The sequence below is a fragment of the Pan troglodytes genome, chromosome 11 (genome assembly GCF_028858775.2).
Source record: "Pan troglodytes isolate AG18354 chromosome 11, NHGRI_mPanTro3-v2.0_pri, whole genome shotgun sequence".
NCBI classification, from domain to species: Eukaryota; Metazoa; Chordata; class Mammalia; order Primates; family Hominidae; genus Pan; species Pan troglodytes.
In genome coordinates, this window is record NC_072409.2 from 89,753,853 (window position 1) to 89,775,821 (window position 21,969).

Consider the following 21,969-nt stretch of genomic DNA (forward strand, 5'->3'; position numbering starts at 1 on the left):
AGTGTAATTCTGATACCAAAACCAGATGGATTCATTCCAAAACATACAGCCCAATATCCCTCATGAACATAGGTGTAAAAGTCTTTAAGGAAGTATAAACAAATCAAATCTAGCAATACTATATATAACACTTGAATGCATCATTCCAAGTGAGGTTTATCCCATGAGTGCAAAGTTGTTTTAATAATTTAAATACAATCTAATAAGTCATACTAGCACGTTAAAGAGGAAAAAGTCATATGACTATCTCAAGGCAGAAAAATAATTTGGCAAAATTCAATACCCATTCATAATAAAACCTATGAAAATCTAGGGAGAAAATGAAATTTCTTCAATGTGATTTTAAAAATCTATCAAAATCAGGCCGAGCGCAATGGCTCACGCCTGTAATCCCAGCACTTTGGAAGGCCGAGGTGGGTGGATCATGAGGTCAGGAGATAGAGACCATCCTGGCTAACATGGTGAAACCCCACCTCTACTAAAAATACAAAAAATTAGCCTGGCTTGGTGGCAGGCGCCTGTAGTCCCAGATACTCGGGAGGCTGAGGCAGGAGTGTTGCTTGAACCCAGGAGGCGGAGGTTGCAGTGAGCCGAGATCGTGCCATTGCACTCCAGCCTAGGCGACAGAGTGACTCCATCTCAAAAAAAAAAAAAAAAAAAAAAAGAATTATAAACTGCTAATTAAGCTTGATTTCATAGAGATCTAATTAGTACTCTGAAAGCCCTAGAACAGAATTTCCCCTAACTTTATATTACCTTGAAGTAGTTCCAATACTTAAGGCCTGGAAAGCCATTTAGATATTTTAAAATTCTTTGCTTGTCCAGTGTCTTCTTTTGAGTTGTCTGACTTCTCATTAGCTTTCCCATCATAGCTGTGTGGACAGTTTCTGAACATGAAGGTCAATCAGATAATAGGGCCACTTCCTTGAGCCCCTCGTGGAGGATATTGTAAAAGGAAATAGGGACATAATGGATTAAATTATTACTTGTTAATTTATTGGCAGATTTTAATTTTTTCATTTATCCCTAACTTCCACCATCAAGGACAGTTTATAGTCACACTCTAGCTCTTTCTTCTGTAAAGTAAGTCATGTTCTTCTTATAATGAATCTACCACAGGAGAGAATCACTTCCTAAAGAGGTCTGCACAATATAGAAAGTGATCTTAATGCTTTCTTATGTTCCTAACTTCTTGCACTATACTAATTGCAAAGCTCAAAAGTGTCCTTGGTGCTAGATAGAACTTTATAGCAGGGAAACTGGGAAGTACATGGTATTTATGCAGAAATTAGCAAGGTCATCATTTTTTCAGACTTTTTCTATTATTGATAACATATAAATCTTAATGAGATTTTCCCCCCTGAGGGCTCAAGTGCTTCTAATTCAGATGGCAAAATGTAAGAAATTATAATTTCACAATAATAATGAAACAATAGTTGTTTTTCCACATGACTCAAAGAAATTCACAAATCTTATGTTAATCCATTGATTGTCACAAGTCCTGCATTGTAGTTCAGACATATTTCTCTCTTTCTATTATAATTTTGTTTTAGCCAAAGGAGAATCTAGATCTAGGACTGTAATAATGAAACTATTATTTTTATTGGAACCCAAAATTTGAGAAGTCAGTGGTTGTCTGGGTGAACTGTTGACATCTGGCAACACAATAGGCTCCGAGATTTGCAAGGACTTTAGAAATCATTTCTTTCAAATCTCTGATTGTAGAGGAGAAAATATTATTCATCTAGAAGTAAGGCCCCAAAGGTCAGTGGCTAAATTTCAGACTCCAGAAGAATTTAGGTTAAGTTAGAATTAGGGGTAGGATTCAAGGATATTTTCAAATGGGGCAAGAATGGCTAGGCCTAGGCTCAACAGGCCTAAACAATAACCTAAGAAATGGAGATGAGTTGTAAGGCAGGATGTTAGTCTCACTGAACAAGGCTAGAACACAGGTGCTGGGATCTGGTATGTGATCATAAAGAATCCACAGCAAGATTGTCTTCTGGTAAGTCAGAATGTGATGGCCTAAGATCTTTTACTCCCCCTCTCTGATGAAGGGATATCCCCAGATTCTGAATTGACACTGGGACTTTAGTGTCCCAAGGGGAAGATTTGAGGCCAGAGGGTCTGAGTCTAACAATTGGGGCTTTTCGCTATAGTGGGTAGGGTTAAGAATGGTGAAGACGCAAGCTGTTCTTTCCTACCGATGCCCCATCCCAACCCTCTATACTTCTACTTGTCCCTTTTTCCACTAATTCCACTAATACCTTAAGGGCCATTCATCTGGAATAATATCTCAGTTACACAGTAGTATAATACATTGAAATGATAGAATTCTTAGAGTATGGATTAACTTTTCATGCTAGAAGAATGAAAAAAATCACATATGACAGTAGATATCATGATAGTGATGTCATCATTTGGGGTCATCATAGGGACTGAATATTAGCTAGGGCCCAGGTAGATCCGATTTTCGGTATTGTCACATTCAAAGAAGTCTATTTCAGCAACTGAAAAGCAAACTGTTTCTAAACTTTAATTGCATATCCTAAAGTTCATAAAGGTGAACTGCATTATAAGCCACATCACCAATTCTTAAAGTCTCTGGTTTCTCCTTCCCAATTCTCTCATGATCCAAAACTTCAGCAGAGGCTCTCAACCTCTGAACCCTGAATATTTACCTCAACACTGTGAAAGTGCCTCTCCAGTTCACTTACCCTTTCCCTACCCTACTTTGCACCCTTTGCTTCTTACCTGGAAGAAGCTGCCAGGTTTTAAGCAACTTACTACTGGTAGCATTGAATCACTCTAGGATGACCAAAGGATACAGAGAATTCATTTGCTCCCCCAAATCATAATGCACAGAAATCCTAGTGAGATGAGAGAGTTCCCTTGACCTTTTTGCAGGCGGAACTGGAGTGCACTGGCTCAGGGTCCAAGTGGCCACTTTGGTGCCAGCAGGGATGGATTTCACTCACTCAAACCCACTGGGCTCAACCCTTCATGGGAGGGAGTACACAGGTGAGCAGGTGCTGGGGCCAGGGAAGCGCTTTTGGGCTCTGGCCCCATGGCAGCATCTAGGGGTGTGTTACCATTAATGCTCTTTTAGCAGTTGCTGTCTGTGGACCGCTAAGGTGTTAACCAGCTTAGTGGAGAGTCAGGGTGATAGCCTTTTATACCCTGCCCCCTTCGTAGTTGGGTCCTTGTCTGGTGTCCAGGAAAAATCAGTTCACATGAACTTGAGGGATGGTGAATGCAGAGATTTTATTGAATGATGAAGGTGGCTTTTGGCAGGATGGGGAACTAGAGAGGAGAGGGAGTGGGAAGATAGTCTTCCCCTGGAGTTCCGCTGTCCCAGATTGAACTCCTCTCTGACTGTCCCCAGCCAAACTGCTTTCATCCTTCAGATGCTTCTTCTTTTCTCTCCTTTTCTGCCACTTGGCTATGCTCCTCTACCAGTGGAGTTTGGTGTTTTTACGGGTACAGGATAGGGGTCTTGGCAGGCTAGGGTGGTTTTGGAAAAAGCAACATTTGGGTGGGAAAACAGGGATAACTTTTCTCATTTAGGGCCGTGGTTTCCAGGCTTGAGGGTAGGGTCTTTGCTGGGGAACTGCCCTCTTCTACCCAGTATTTCCCTGCCTCCTGTCTGTATCACTAGGTAGTTTTTTTCTGCTTACTTTTTTTTTCACAAAATGTTTTGCAAGTAATTTCTAGATAATTAAAATTCTCCACCTTATTAACAATGAAATTAAAGTCAGGAACTCTGAGAAGTGTTCTAAATTTGAAATTGAATGCATGAAACAGAATGGAAAATTACACACAAGTTTAAATTTGAAATGTTGAAGGACTACAGCATGAATGATCCTCTGAGTCATGTTTGAACTCATCAAAACTAGCAGATCCTGTCACTGAGTGATTCCATCTGGAGAATTTTCTAGTTTAATTCTACCTAAACTAGTAAGTAAACCTGTGACCTTGAGCCAGTTACTTAAACTCTCTCGTCCTCCTTTATACCATAAGTAAAGTAGAGAGAATTAGCCTAGGTTAATCTCAGATTTTCCTATAAAGTGTACAAATTCATGAAAAATAATGAGGGATGAGATGATAAATTCTTAGGGTTTTGGCTTTAGGACTTTGTGTATGAGTTCCTTATAACCTCATTCGCTATCCATTAATGTGACATCACCCATATTTCATTAAAACAGTTCTCAAAATTTCCACACAAAATGCTTCTAAAATGTCCTTTTATGTTATGGTTGTCAAAAATTAGGAATTTTTGGTAAATTACTGTAAGGTAATTAAAATGAATGAATAATGCATACCTTTTCTCCTATAAATGACAAATAATAGCCCACTTTTTGGATCTTTTTGGTATTGCTTTTAGTTTGTAATGCATTTTTTTAGATATGTAGTTTTTTTCTTATTTATTTATTTTTTTGAGATGGAGTCTCGCTCTGTCGCCCAAGCTGGAGTGCAGTGGCACGATCTCAGCTCACTGCAAGCTCCGCCTCCCGAGTTCATGCCGTTCTCCTGCCTCAGCCTCCCAATTAGCTGGGACTACAGGCGCCCGCCACCACACCGGGCTAATTTTTTGTATTTTTTAGTAGAGACGGGGTTTCACCATGTTAGCCAGGATGGTCTCGATCTCCTGACCTTGTGATCCACCTGCCTCGGCTTCCCAAAGTGCTGGGATTACAGGCGTGAGCCACCACACCCGGCCTTCTTATTTATTTTTCATGGAAATCAAGTTCACTTGACATTTATGCTTTTAGTAATTTAATCCAATTCAAGTCTTTTGCATAAAGCAAGTTTATTTTTGATTTATTGTTTTCAATTTAAGACCTAAAGTATTAATACAAAGGTAACATTTTCCAATTATTTTTAGTTATTAAGGCCAGAAAAGAAAGGAACTAGCTAACTTTTGAATGAGAATTTACTGTTGCCGCTAATGTAATATGCTTTATTTCCTAAGGACCAGTAAATTAGACCTTTGGAATTTCATGTCTACAACTAAGAAGAATATAGACATGAAGCTGTTTCAAGTTTTATCATTTATTAGCTGTGTGATCTTTGCAAAATCATTAAAAATTTCTAGGCTCTGTTTCTACAACTAGTAAAATGTGAAAAATGTTAGCTATCTCAGTGGATTATTTAAGGATAGAGGTAATACATATAAAACACTGGTGAATGCTAAATAATAAATAGTATTATTTCTTTAGAGGATTTTTTTTCTTATGAGTTGTTAAGAAACTGAAAATCAGGAGATTCTCAGAAATAGAGATAAAGAATGGGGTCAAGGTAAGGTGATGTAGGAATCATTTCTGTTGTGCCCTCGGTGGTTTAATTACAACTGTGTTTTTTTCAGAAGAACCCGTAAAGACAACTGAATTAATGTAGGCATAATTCACCCTTCTATAAACTAAATGGTCTAAAAGGTGTCCAGTTAGCATGAATTGCCTTACTCTAAAAAATTGATGCATGAAGTAGATGTAATTATCCAAAGTGATGTATGTTCATTATTTTATGGCATATTTTAAAAAGCTAATTTGCTACATCTATGGAGGATATGACATTTGAGGTTACTGAGAAAGAACATTTGCTTAGAAATGAGCAATTGAATTCTGCTTCCATCTTCAGTCAAATTCTCTATTATTCTTTTATTTATTCAAGGGCTTAACATGTTCAAGTCATATGACAAGAGTCTGTCACAGAGTTTACCATCTAATATGGATCCTGACACAGAATAGGTGCACATTCAATGTCTGGTGAATAATGTCATAAGGAAGATGGTATGAAATCAGTGGAAAATGTGACTGTTAAAAAGTATTAAAGTATCTTATAGGAAGAAGAGCAAATCTTTCTGTTGTATATACATTAAGGGATGAGTAGGATTCAAATAGAAGGAAATGGAAGAAAAGAGATATTGGATTCTAAGAGAGTAGATATGAAATGTCTTACCTAAAAAGTCACTGTGAGACTTGGCACAGTGGCTCACTCTTGTAATCCCAGCATTTTAGGAAGCCAAGGTGGGTGGATTGCTTGAGCTCAGGAGTTCCAGACCAGCCTGAGCAATAGGACAAAAACCTATCTCTAAAAAGAATACAAAAATTATCTGGGCATGATGGCACATGCCTGTAGTTTTAACTACTTTGGGGGCTAAGGTGGGAGGATTGCTTGAGCCCAGGAAGTCGAGGATGCAGTGCAGAGGATGCATGCCACTCCACTCTAACCTGGGTGACAAAGCGAGGCCCTGTCTCACAATAAAACCCGAAACAAAACCCCCAAACCAAGAAGCAAACAAACAAAAGTCATTGTGTAGTCAGTGGGCAGAGTAATATACACCCCTGTCAGTTTTAAGTGGTTGGCCTGACAAAGTACTCAGTTCCTCTTTTCCATGTTGCCCAAGAGGGAGGATCAGGCTCTCTGGTAATTCCCATTGATCCTACACTCCAGATCTTCAGAATATACCTTTACCTTATTATATGCCACAAAGTTCTTTTCTTTCCAGATTTCAAGCACTTTTTCCATGCTGCTAGCACCCTCTTTCTAGATGATTGCAGGAACCTCATGAATTAACTGACATTCCTGTTTCCATTCTTGCCCCACTTTCCCCAGCTTATTATTCCCCACTTTTCCTAGCAACCTGGCAACCAGAGTAATCCTGTTAAAATTTAAGTTGTAGCAAATTAGCCAGGCCTGGCGACACATGCCTGTAATCCCAACTACTTGGGAGGCTGAGGCAGGAGAATTGCTTGATCCTGGGAGGCAAAGGTTGTAGTGAGCCAAGATCACACCATTGCACTCCAGTCTGGGTAACAGAGTGAGACTCCGTCTCAAAAAAAAAAAAAAAAAAAAAAAAATTAAGTTGTAGCATGTCACTCTACTGCCAAACCCTCCAATAGATAATAATTTTTGTATTTTTCATATAATATCCAATAGTAATTTTCAGAATCTTACAAGATTCTATAGAACCTAGCTCCCTGCTACCTCTCTGCCTTCATCCTTAATACCCTTTATTTTGCTCTCAGCTGCTGCAAATGGATTCTCAAATGTAACATACTCAGTAAAGCTTCGATGAAGATCCATTTGAAATTTCCATTCTGCTGTCACTTTGCTTTTCCCCTTTCTGCTCTGCCTTTTGCTTTTTATTCCTTGTTATCTTAGGTTAGGTTTGCTGAAAGGAAGAGAAAAGACCCTAATGGATCACTTGAATCCCAAACTAATGAAACTGATGATGGAACTTCTGTCCTTGTCTGCTGCTCATTTTTACCAAAATATCCAGTTACTTTCATTATCTATCTAGGTCCTCGCAGGATTTTCACAGAGTGGTCACTCTCATCACTTGTTGAGACCTGATTCTAATAGAAACTCTATTAACAAAGGCGAGAAATGAATTTGGTGTCACATGATTTGCTGCAGGAATGTTCTCAGATTTGAGATGTCTGAGAAGTCCCATTCCCTCTTACCATTTAGAGCTTAATCTTGACCAGAGAGTATTAAGCCTGAATGGATCACTTGAGTCCTGGATACATTGCTCTATGCTCCTAGTATGTAGCAGCATTTCTATTCTGTCCTGATGAGCAGGGTTAATTACCCCTCCCAGTATTATAACTCTTTTTTTGTGCTTATTGGTTTATGGGCACAAGAAGCTTAAACTAACTAGCTTAAAGTTTATTGGAACTCTTACTATGTCCCCATCCATCTTCCCCTGATGAAAGCATCCTTCTACTGTGAACCAGAACCTCTTACACACACACAGTCCAATGGTCTAAGTTTCCCCATACTTTTCCATCCTACTTTTCTGATGAGTGCTTGATGTGTAACAGACACTCAAGTAGTTTTTGAAAGAATGAATAAACAGTGCCTAGCTCATGAGAGATTGTTTAGTTCCTGGCTGACTTGCTTTTCCCCTTTTCTGAGAAAATAAGTGCTTTGAATTTTAACAAGGTTCTGTGACCAGCTACTTAACTTGTCTGTGGCTGTGCACCCATGTGTATCTCTAATATGCTTGATCATTACCACATGGTGGATACTACTGAAACTGCTGGTGGAACTTCTTTCCTTGTCTGCTGCTCATTTTTACTGAAATATCTAATTACTTTATTATCTATCTAGGTTCTGGGCCTGGACATTTTCACAGAGTGGTCACTCTCATCACTTGTTGCGACCTGATTTTAATAGAAACTCTACTAACAAAGATGAGAAATTTGCAGACTTGTTCAGGGATTGTCAAAGAGTTGAGTTCAGCTTGAGAGCATATCTCAGGAAGTTATGAATACTTACTCTCTGTCAGACACTAGGCATCAAGCTGTGCTTTCCTTTTTGGGAGATTATATTCACCATTTTCTCCTCTGGTTTTGTATTCTAAATTCTGTATTTCTTGATTTCATCTAGCTTCTGAGATGCGGTCTGCTTAGACAATTCCACCTAAAGGACATATCCATTAAGACTGATCAATCATAATCATCAAGACTGGCCATTTTTTTGTGGTAAAGTTTGTTGATTATCTCTTTTAAACTCGTATTAAATTAATGTCAGTCAGTATACCTCGCAGTAGAACTACTCAGGAAAGAAAGAAGTTGTCATTAGCATTCAGATGTGTACTGTCAAAAACTCCAGTAGGGATTAGCTGAGCAAAAATGACACTTTAGGTTGGGGAGTGGGTGGGGAACTTCAGTGTAGTTTACCTCCAAAGATTCCTTCCTGTCGATGTCAAATTTGGCCATGTATTGAACTACTCTGAATGTGCTCAACTATATTTGACAACACAGGAAAAAGAGTCATTATTAAAGAAGTAATGAAAAGCCAAACACTAGGGCCAAGAAGAATGGCCTTTAGATGAGATTTTTTTTTTCTTTCCATAAAAGAAAAGCAGAGAATTGGTCTTTCGACCCAGTGCATACCCAAAGGTGATTCTCAGCCACTGAAATCAAAATATTATTTATTTAACTATAAAAAATAAAACAAATCAGACATCTCATGGTCAACTATATTAAAAATTCATGCCTCAATTATTGCTGCTGACTCACATGTCTTAACTAAATATAACCTCTAGCTTTTACATCTGTCACCTCTGAAGCAGCCTCCTCATTTTTAACTCTGCCCTCTGGATATTTTTGTCTTCTTACTGGGATTCAAATACACGGCTTTAGGTTCATGTTGAAACCTCTCCTACCAATTAATTCTGTACAACTCATTTCCCTTTTATGATTGCCACATATCCACTGAGGAACTAAAATCCAATATCCATGGTAAGACGAGAAACAAATATGGTAGATTTTTATCTCCTTCCCTGAAGTCAGTCTCTATCACTGTCAACCTTAACCAAAATATTTTATCACAAATGTTCTATCTATTTTACTGACTCCTCATTTCCTCCATCTAGTAGATGTGTCATACAGTCAGTGAAAAGAGAAAGGTTCTTTGATTCAGACAGATCTTGATTGGGTTTTGCCTCTGACACTTAGTATCTGGGATTCTTGTGGCAATACACTAGCTACCTGAATGTAAATTTCCTCACTGATAAGGCAAAATTAATTATGTCTATGTTAAGGGCACATTGTGAACACTGAATGAGAAAATATTTGTGAAAAGCCTAAGAAACTGGATGTTCTTTGCAAGTGTTGGTTTACTTTCTTTTCTCACTCATATCTTCCTTTCCTCAATGAACAAAGTGATTATTAAGACCCTACAATTTGCTTCACTATATGACTGTTTGGGGAGGTGAGTGTTATAATATTGTTACTTTGCCAGTATAAAAATTATGGACTTTGTATTAGTTGGTTCTTACATTGTTATAAAGATATTCCTGAGACTGGGTAATTTATAAAGAAAAGAGGTTTAATTAGTTCACTGTTGTGCAGGCTGCACGGGAACATAGCATCAGCACCTTCTTAGGGAGGCTTCAAGGAGCTTTTACTTGTGGCAGAAGGCAAAGCAGGAGCAAGTTCGTCACATGCCAAGAGCAGGAGCAAGACAGTGAGAGGGGAGGCATTAACACACTTTTAAACTATGAGATCTCATGAAAACTCACTCACTATCATGAGGACAGTGCCAAGGGAGATGGTGTTAAACCATTCAGGAGAAATCTGCCCCCATGATCCAATCACCTCCCACCAGGCCCCACCTCCAACATTGGGGATTGCATTTCAATATGAGATTTGGGCAGCGACACACATCCAAACTATGTTAGACTTATTAACTGAGGACTTTATATTTTTTTTTGGCTGACTTATGTATTCTGTCATTTCATTTCTAAACAAGATGCTTATTTTTGTCTGGATTAGACGATTGCCAGAAAGAGCACTGACCTGGCTCTGAAGGCAGGTGCAGAGTCAGAGCAGTAGCAGCCTATATTAGTCTGTTCTCATGCTGCTAATAAAGACATACCTCAGACTGAGTAATTTAGAAAGGAAAGAGGTCTAATTGACTCACGGTTCCACATCCCTGGGGAGGCCTCACAATCATGGCAGAGGAAGAAGCAAAGTCACATCTTACATGATAGCAGGAAAGAGAACGTGTGCAGGGAAACTCCCCTTTATAAAATCATCAGATCTCGTGAGACTTATTCACTATTATAAGAACAGTGTGGAACAAATTTGTCCCCATGATTCAATTACCTCCCACCAGGTCCCTCCCACAACAAGTGGGGATTATGGAAGCCACAATTAAAGATGAGATTCAGGTAGGGTCACAGCCAAACCATATCACAGCCTTTTTCACTCTACTAAACCGTGAACAAGAAGTAGAAAACTGATAAAACTTTTACATTTTTTATAGCTGATTCTTTTCCTGGGAAACTTCATATTTATGTATGCTGTTTCACTTGGGTTTATTCCCTAAATTAATAATATTTTTTCAGAAAACTATTCTTAAAACTTAATATAGTTTTCTATTTTACCATTTCTAGACTATTGTCTTCCAAATTAGAAAGTTTTCAATCTGGCTCAGTGATTCTTGCTGAAACCTTGTGCAAATTTCAGGAACATCCCCTGACATTTTTCCCAGAATGTGAAAAATTGTCATTATTAAATATTTCTAAAGATTTAGAAAGAGTGCTTTTAAAAAAGTACTATATTAAAAGCATACAGTATAAAAATTCTAATCACAAAGAGTTTAACTCAGAAAAAAATTCTGAATCACAGTGTGATATAATGTTATTTATGGATATTATAAATTAATATTTACAATAGTGGCATTAATATGTGCCAGTATGGTGCAATGCTGTGGTTAACTCTTTAAATATGAGAGTAGTAGGTGAGTTTGTAAGCACAAAAATAGTTAAAAACTTGAAAATTTATATAAGAAATTAATTGCTTCTCATGACTGAATAACCTGATTTTAAAATACAAAACTTAATGTTCAATCAGAAGAATTTTCCTTGAAAATGAATCCGGAACCCGGCAGAAGTGCTTGATGTTGAACATGAAAAATGTTGATAAAATTCACTAAAGATTCTACTTTATTAGCACATTTATTCTCTTAGTAAAATACTTACTAAATGCTTTCTATGTATAAGGTGCTAAGTTGGCAATGTGAATGAAAAGTGACTAAGATTTTGTTCCTGTTTTTGAGAAGTTTGTAGAATAGTGAGGGAGATAAAAATGCAAATATAGGGTTTGGAATTTTTGATAGGTGCTGAGATAGAAGTAGAAAAGGTGAAAAGTAGAAAAGATTGACAAAGTGCAGCAAGAAGAGGAAAGTTCACGTTGGCTGAATCTCAGTAAGTTAAGCCTTGCATGAAAAATAATAATTAAGGGGAACTAATGCCAGTTATTAGATCGTGCAACAACTCAAGAACCTGGATAAAGAGATTCTATTGAGATAACTCCTAATTCATAAGATGGTAATTTAAAATTTCAGAAAATATCAGGAATAACTGCAGATGAAATGTCTCCTTCAAGAAGTTCTTGATTAGGGTATTCATAAATTCCTTAAAATGGCAGGTAACAAACTGTACACATAATCTGAAGAGCATTGTTACAGGTAAAGCGTCTATAGCTTAGATCAGAGTCTCTAGGGAGTTCATAAGGTTAAGAATTTTTGACCTAGATAATTTGGCAACCCATATGTGTCACTATTGAAAGTTGAGTATTAATTTCTATCATTAATTTTACATTTTAAGAAAAAATGATCTGGAGTATGGAATACATGAAGTTGTAGTGATTGATAAATCTAGTAAGTCAAGTTTTCCACTAGTCCCAATCTGTTTTCCCCCAAAAGTAACAGAATTAGATAATTTTTATTTTTTGACTTTTATACCTTTTATTAAAAATAGTAGAACAAACCTATAGTTTAATTTACTGTTCAGTAGCTGTGAGACTAACAAAAATTTTCCTTCTACTGATGGCTCAATAGTTAAGAAAAAATAATTTTTCTGTATTTCTTACCTTGAGAATAGTATCATTGTATTATAGTTATAAATTCTAACATTGAATTAACCTGTTACTGGATGGTATATGTTTACTATTTTCTTCTCTGTTCCTTCTTATAATTGAAATTAGGTGATTTAAATTTTTTCTGTGACAGTATATTCTGTTTTCTATTTTTAACCAAGGCTTTGTATAAAGTTATGGTAGCTGAATTTTTATGATTATGTTAATGTGCATCTTTGTAATTAAATTAAAACATAACTATAGGATATCAGGCAATTAGAGTATGAAGTTATTAATGTATTGAGAAACATTATTGAAATTATGGCCCACCTGGATTTGTTAAAACAACACAAACTTTAGGCTTCAGTAATTTCCCATTAATTCAGTTCACTGTTTAATACCAGTAGTATTAGTTTAGTCATCAAACAAAAAAAATGCAACCATATGTTGAAGCAAATGATAATTTAACTCTGCATCGATTAGTAAACTTTAGTCCACGTGTGAAAAACTTCCCAGATGGATTTTCCCTCCTTTTTAATTATGTCTGGATCAAATGATACGGCCAACTGAAGTGGGACCTAGCATGGCACAGCAAAACAGTATAGCCTTTGAAGGTCTTGTCCTACCATTTACTGCTATTTGGGGCTTGGGAATGTAGTCACTCTCAGAATCAGATTCTTCATGTATAAAAATAAAACATGGACTATTATAATTGTTATTAGTAATGCACATAAAATATTCTAGTATTTTGCACATACTGATTATTAGTAATATTATTATTTATTGTCATGTAGAGAGGAACAATTCCACTGATTAAAAAGAATAGAATGGCACCTACTAAAAAGTGTATGACAAAGTCATCCATTCTTCTCTAGACTTTAGTTTTGTCATTTACAAAATGAAATTATTTGAGTTTCTAATATGTCATCCAACTCCAATTTTCCTACTTTTTAAAAAAAAACTGAATATGTGTCAGTTGAATTCAGCTCAGTGATTTGGATCAATAAGTTAGATCTAATCAAAGGCTAGGAAAGTATTTTGTTCACATAGATTAAAATGGAGTGTTTGATACCAGAAATCAAAATTTTCTAACTAAATGTGCTTTTAAATGTAAATTGTTTAGGTATGAGTTAACCCATTTTTCTACTATAACCTATAGAAAAATAATACAATTTCTTCATTGTGTCACTTTTGAAATATATTTTCAGGATTTAGGCTGTTCCATGTCTTACAGTGTAACTTGGGAATGTTCTCTTGACAAAATAAGGTAGGTATTAAATGTCACAAAAAGCCAAAAGAGAGAATCAAGTTTACTTTTAAGCAACCATTGAGTATTAGATATATTTGATTTTTGCCACTATTCCTTATTGGGTCGTGGACAACATAATGCTCCAGGAGGCTTTATTTAGCATGACTTCCTCAAGAAAATGGGCTGATCCTCATTGTTTTGATGTGAAGGTAGGTGAGTAGCAACCTTATCAAGCCAACTTGATAGTGTGTTGTTTCTCATCTCAAGAGACTTTCAGGTGAAAACGAGTTTTCACATCACGTAAAGAAATGAGGATCAAATGGTGCACTCATTTCAATCAAAGTGACTGTGGAAACACAGGTTTATTTATTAATGATTATTTTGGTAATGAGGTTACTGAATGTATTAATACAATGTGAAATAACATTACATTTCCTAAGCAAGAGGTGACTTTGTTGAAGAAAATTTTCTTTTTTCCCTGTCACAATTTTGATTTGTTTCTCTATGTATTTATAACTGTACTTAATTTCAAATTAATTTTCTTTATCAAATGAATAGTTTAGGAATAACTATAGAAATGTTAAGAACTACTAAATATAAAGTGAATCTCTCTTAGCTGAGGGAAATTCCTGGAAAAAACCCTAAGGAATCAGTTCATGAAAATATATTATTTTAGCCTTACTAATTTGTTCCTTAATTTACAGAAACAAAAATATTTCAAGAAGGGAAGGATTTTCATTTGAGTAAAGGGGGGTTAATTTAAGCTTTTGTTAATTGAACTGTATGGACTTATTTCAAATGATAAATGTAGAGCATGTCCAGGGTTTTGAATTAAACAGATCTACAAAGCTGACCATAAAAACCAGCTGACTCTTGGTCAAACCCATGGTGACTATCTGCTTCTCCCTCTCTCCCTTCCTTCTTTACTTCCTTCTTTCCCTCACCCCCCTTCCTTCCCTTCCTTCCCCTGCCCTTCTTTCCCCCACTGCCTCCATCCCTCCCTCCCTCCCTCCCTCTCTTCTTTCCTTCCTTCCTCCCTCTCTTCTTTCCTTCCTTCCTTCCTTCCTTCCTTCCTTCCTTCCTTCCTTCCTTTCTTCATACCTTTCTTTTTCTTTTTCTCTATTTCCTCTATTTCTTGAAATTGCAGACATATCTTTCAGGGTTCTTTGTCCCCTTCCTCCAATCTGGATTGACTGATTCCTAGGCCTTCTGCACAGCTGTATTCCAATAACACTCATTTTCTGACGCTGGAAATTTCTTTCAGCTCTCATTGTTAGGTGAATCTACTTTTTCCAGAACTCCTGCCTTGCCCTTTTTTGCTCTTTTTTGCCTCATATTTCTAATAGTTTCTTAAGACACAGTGCTTTGAAGGTAAACATTGAATTTATCCTAATACACAATTGCTACTTTGGCTAGGGACAGAATTCTGAGTTCAATATCATTTCCATTTAATTTTACTGGCATTGATTTTTAGCTTCCAGAGTGCCACTGAAGAGACTGATAGCATTCTAATACTCAATCTTCTGTATGTGATGGGATTGTTTTTCTTCCTGCAAATGATGATTGTTTGGTGTTCTGAAATATCATTTACGCTTCTTTGTGTGGGTATGTTGTTATTTGTATTCCTTTTATTTTCTTCAGTTGGCCTTTTCAATATGGAAACAAATGTGTTTTAGTTTTGGGAAATTCTCTCATGTTATTTCTTTCCTTTATCTCCATTTTCTGTGATCTTTCTTTTAAGGTTGTTAACTAGTCTGATGTTGATTATTTTGAACAGAGATTATTTTATTTATCTCCTGTTTTCCTCTTGTCTTCTCTGTGGTTGACTCTCATACTTTTAAAGGCTCATGTAATTAAATTGAGCTCACTCAGATCATCTTTAAGGTCAGCTGATTGTAATGTTAATTTCATCTTCAAAGCCCTTTCATAGATAGTACTATCCAAATTAGTATTTTATTAAAATAACCATAGAGTGAGATTCTTGAGGTGGGTGTCTTTGGAAATGTGCTCACATATATTCATATCTCATCAGTATTCATCATCTGAACAGCGGAGACTTCCAGATTTCCTATAGTAGAATTTCTCTAGACCAGTTGCTCTCAAACTACGGTGTGTATCAGAAAAATCTAGAGAATTCTGGGCTCAGAGGCCCAAGTTTTTAAAGTAGCAGAATGCCTGGCCTTTCATATTTTTACCAAGTTTCCCTGGTGATTCCAATACCCACCAAAGTTTGCTCAACCTTGGTTGAGAAATAGAAATACTTGGGGAGCTTTTAAAAACCCCACCTCATAGGATACACCCAGACCAATCAAATCACAGTCTCTGTGGGTGGTGATCCATGTTTCAGTATTTGCTAAAGCTCTAAGGGATTTAGTTTTCTAGACCAGTGCTTCTCAAATGTTTATCCAAATATAAATGACCTGAGAATCTTGTTAAAATTTAGGCTCTGATTCAGTAGTACGTTGGTGGCTAGTGAGATACTGCATTTCTTCTTCTTCTTCTTCTTTTTTTTTTTTTTTTTTTTAGTATTATAGAGATTTATTCTGAGCCAAATATGAGTGACCAATAACCCGTGACACAGCGTCCAGGTGATCCTGAGAACATATGCCTAGAGATACTGCATTTCTATCAAGTTTCTAGTTCATGCCCCGTGTGCTGCTAGCCCAGAGATCACACTTTGATTAGCAAGACTATCGCATATTTTAATGTTCTGTATTATCCAGAAACACTGCTAAGGTTTCTGTGAATATTTCCTTTTTAGCAAAATTGGAAATTTAATGTGCCAAATTATAACTCCAGCATTAAGAGTTATCAGATTTTGTTTAAAATTTAAGCAAAGCTTAGAGGTGGCATTAAGTTTAATTGTGTGTGTGGTACACAGTTGCATGCATACATTTGCATTTACACACTTTTTTTTCATTCAAATACATTCTACCATCTTGGAAAGCACACTGTAGTATTTGTTCTCAAAACAGCCATACTCTCTTATACCTACTTTATCAGTTAAAACACAGAAATTTACCTATTGCTCTGTACACCTTTGTCTATAGAATTACTCCGTGTGGTATCTCACACTTAGATATTTAGCTGTCACCGTATGTGCCATTTATACAAAGAAAAAAATGCAATGTAGAAAACTTGTGCTAGGTTGCCGAAGTTATATTTATAAATCCAAGCTGATTAAAATAATGTTATAGATGTTTTATGACAATTCATTATTAAACAAGGATGTTGAATCCCTACTATGCTGACATCCCCTAAGTTGGAGAAAGATTCACAGGTATAAAAGTCGTTGCACAAAGTGCTGAAGAACTATTGGAGAATGAGATGTTTGCCAAAGAAATTTATATATATTTTAAAAGACTGTGGGAGGGTTGAGAAGGGACTTATCAAGAATACCTGAAGAAATCTAGCATACTCAGATAGAGGAAATAGCATTTGAGCTGGACTTTGATATTCAAGTAAGATTTGGACCAATGACTATTTATGAATAAAGGTATAGAGAAGGGAAAATGCAATATTGTATAATATAAGAAATAGTCAGTACTGTAATTACATCTAGGAGCATGGAATGGCAGAGAAACAGTAAGGGATGTTCGGAGCCAGCATTGGCAAATTTTTAATGGCAATCTTCAAAAAGCTTGGACATTATTTGCTGGACAGTTGGGAAGAAATGAAGACTTTCAAGCAGGGAGCTGATATCATCTGACTGTGCTTTTAGAAACATCACTCTGACAAAATAGAGGATGAGCTGGAGCACTGCCACAGAGCTGACTTCACTAATCCAACACAGAACTCTCTACTGAGCCCAGGTGTGTTCTCAGAATCTTTCTCAAGGTAGCATTCTGGGCTGCCATTACCAATTAATTGGAGTTGGCACAGGGGATGAAAACAATTTGCCATTCTGGGACAGGAGACAAGGGGGGCACATTGGGAGATTATTATAAGAGTAAAGATGTAAGGAGGGCATTCATAGTACCACCATAATAGCAAAATCCAATACAGGGATGGTTCTGTAAGAATGTCCTTAGACATGAAGACCTATAATTTAAACAATCCTGCATATTTTATATCTAAAGGAAAACCTGTGAATGATGTAATATCTCTGTTTAAATATATGGGACAGATTTTGACCAGGAGGATTCAGTTTGCATTGATATTTGAACTAAAATAAAAAGAGGAATCAAAGAAATGGTTTGAAAATGTGGCAAGAAAGGTAAATAGCTGAGAGAGCTGTGTGAGGGTTTTATATTCATTCATTTGTAAGTTTTTGTAATTTTTGCACCGGTATGTACTGCTATGGTCAAGAAAACAAAAAAACCAAGTGAAGCGTAAGAATAAGCCATTAAAAAAAACACTTTGGCAAATGTTGAAATAGATTATGGAGAAGGTTTTAGATTTCTGGAGATAGTAAAGATAGGCCAAAAAAGTCATCCTCTACATGTTTTAGTTTATATATTGTCCAAAAGCCATAGGGCAATTGAAACTTCATAGCCATAGTTTTATGACATATATTGCCAGTGGTTGATGCATAGGTAAGACCTTTTTAGATATGAAGTATTGTCTGGCCTCCACCTCTGACTGGCAAATGTCAATTCAATTGCACTTGTTAGAACTGAATATAATTCAGATTTCAAATTTTGTTTATCAACAGAATCATAACTAAGAGTAATTCAAGACTACTGGATCAACTTGGCTATTATAAGAATTATGAAATTTCATAGCTTCATATTAACAGCGGTCAAGAAAATTGAGGTTAGAACATTAAAATTATAATTTAGTGTAATTTAGATCTTGCTAGAAATATTTACCACATATTTTTATTATTAAATATTGTAGTAACTATAAAAACCCATAAAGCTGAATGTATTAACTATATCCAAAACATACGTGTGAAAGGGTCAACCACTTTTAGATTTTTCTTTATTAAATCATTTTATCCTATTACTGATTAAAGGTTAAATTAGCGATTTTTACTGAAAACTCATCCTTGAAAGTAGCTCAATAAAATATTTCACTGTAATCAATATTTCTGACAGATTTTGATTTGAGTCTGTTGCTGATTTTTGTACTTTCTCAATTTGTTATTGAATTTTTAAAAATCTACAGTTTTTTCAAGCATATATAACTTGAGAGGCTTATCATTAAAAGAAGTTTTTTATGCCAGAAATAATTTTGTCAACTTTTAATGATACTAAAGAAAGAGTACTTGCTATGTGTTTGTGCTATACAAACTCAACTTAGACATATAATTGAAACAAAAGATTTATCACTTCTAAGTTTTAAATGACAGATGCAAAGAGATTCTGTTATGTCATAACACAATTTAAATTGATCTTTGAATTTCATGGTGAGTTTTACTCCTGCAGTCTGAAGGGGGAGTCCACAGAAGAAACATAGATGAAATATCTTCAGCTCACTAGTAAAAACTATTTTGTTCTATGATATCAATTTTATTTTCTTAAACTAAAGTTTATTTCTAGTTTTTCTCACGCACACTCAGCTCAATCAGTAACTTCTGTAACATGGAAAAGAAATAATAACATCATCTGTCTTCTATGTTTAACTCTGAAGCCCCTGTTGAAAAAAATGAAAACACTAAATGGAATATGCTTTTAACTCATATTCTAGCCTGAAACTTTTCTTAAACCACAAAGAAGTACAAAATATTATATGCATCAAAAATAGTCATGACCTAGATTAGATGAGCTTTCTTTCAGATATTAGTTGTTAATTATAAATGACAAAATATAAATATGTTGAAATTCAGGTGTAATCATTAGAAATCTACTCCAAGTGCTGTTCTTGATACGGAAATCACTAATGTTCCAAGCAAAACACTGTAGTCACAATAGCTGGTATTTCAAATAATAACAATAAAAATAATAGTGATATATTAACTAAACCAATTATAATTATTAGCACAGTTTTCAAAGTCAGTGTTCTAGTATGTAATCTCATAACATCTAAGAAATGAAGAAATATTTGCTAAACAAATACTAATTTTGATATAATTAATAGGATTTGTGTTGTTCGTTGCACCACACAGAACCAAAAATTATTTGTAGTATAGAATTACTAAGGGCCAAATACCTAGGCTCATTCTTCACATTCCACATTGTGCAACTTTAGACACTGTCCATAGTGACCTTATGGAGCATAAAACATGGCACAAATAAGTGTTCAAAGCATTTACTTCTATTTTTAATCTATTCTTTCAGTTGAAATGGATACATGAGCATTTTATGTTTTTAAGGTGCATATTGGTAATATCTAATGATATTAACAGTAACTCATTAAAGAGATAAAGGGTTCTGTAGTCATAATAATCAAATACAGTTATTAGAAAGTGATATTTACACATTTGGGGCATAAACTCTGATGGATATTAAGAATATGCAACATTATGTATTCATAGAAATAGGATTTTATATTTCCAAAGTGTCAGATGCGATCAGTAAATATTTTTGAAATATGCTGAGGATCTTTCACAAACTATATCATATTTCTATAAATAATAAATTTGTTTATAAATGTATAAAAGAATTTCTATATATTTTTTATTTTTTTTATTTTTATTTTTGGAGACAGGGTCTCACTCTGTCACCCAGGCTGGGATGCAGTAGCATAATCATAGCACAGTATAGCCCAGTCTCTCAGGCTCAAGCGATCTTCTGGCCTCAGCCTCCCAAGTAGCTGGGACTTCAGACACGTGCCACCACGCTTGGCTACTTTTTCAAATTTTTAGTGGAAAGGAGGTCTCACTATGTTGCCCAGGCTGGTCTCAAACTCCTAAGCTCAAGTGATCTTCCTGCTTTGGCATCCCAAAGTGCTGGGATTACAGGCCTGAGCCACTGCACCCGGCAGTTATTCTTTTTTGTACCACTCTGTTGATTCAACAATCTTGTCATTCTAGCTGAAAGGGAAAAGAAAGAATGATAGGAAAATTTTTATTTCATAAAAACTTAAAAACATAATTCTTGAGATCACTCTTCAACCTTCGTTGCTTAAATTATTTCTTTAAAATAGAAAACTTAGATTATGTAATGAGAATAAAATAAGCCTGATTGTTCCTGTCATCTTGAAATTTCAGTCCTTGTGTTATTGGAAGAAGTTTGTTTGAGTTTCAATGTAAAATGGTAAAAGAGAAATATAAAAACACTTAAAATGAGTCTCCTTGAATTTCCAAACATATAATTGAATTTTCTTGCAATATCAAGTAAGAAAGGTGGAAAAGAAATTTCAGCACTGTTATAAACTCTTGAAAAATGTGGTTAATAACGAAAGTGCTAACCTACTCTTAAACTATGCAATAAAATCTTACATGGAAGCATAGCTGAAGTAGAAATGAAAGGAAAACTTTTTGTTTTATTTTCTAGAATGCCAAATATTTGTAATGCATTGCTTATATAAGAAAAGCAGTTTCTTTAGAGCAGTAACATTTAGTTTTAGCTATTTAGCTTTATTTTTTGCCCAATAGTTTTAGCTGTAGTTTGCTTAGTAGACATTCTAAGCGGATTCTTTTTTTTTTTTTTTATGAATTAAAGATGTAAATACATGGCTATGGCAAGACCTTATACTATATATGCAGAATTATGTCTGCAAGAGTATTTTTCTTGGAGACAACATGATCGGAAAATTGTATTGGGAAGATGGAATATATACAATTAGTATCTACATTTCTGAAAGGAAAATAATTAAAACTGGATAATGGTGAGATATAAACATTTAAAATTGTGTTTGATTTTTGCAACAAATTTTGGCCTCCTGAAAGTTACTATTTGCAATAAAAGATTTGATTTTTTTTGGCAGAAAAAATAATGTATTCAGTCTATATTTTCATCCTGTGCTTACATGGAGAAACTTGTTGAACTGATTTCATTTTGGATTAAATCCATCTTTTAAATGTCTTTTTTATTTCTATATGATCAATGGAGGTTTGGAAGTATTTTTCATACGGTCAGTTTAGGTGGATAAATTTTAAAAGTGGATTATTATTTTCATTTTATCAAAAGACCATGCTTCTGAATCAAACCATCAAGAAATGTGAAATTAGATAAATGCTTTAGTTTTGTTTAATAAAAGTGATTCAGTTTTTCTTCATACAAGTTTTGTAATAGGAATTTAAAAAAGAATACTTGCTAATAAGATACTAGGATAGTGACGTTTTATTTAGAATCTTGGATACAAGTCCTATCATCAACTTATTATTGAGGCAGCTGGGTGGGAGGGGGTCCCCGGAAAAACTCCAACCAGGTTGCGCACTGGAAGGAACGCACACTGGGGTGGACCCACAAAAGTTCGCACTGTTTGCAGCCGGGAGGAGCCTGGTCCTTCCGCTTTCTG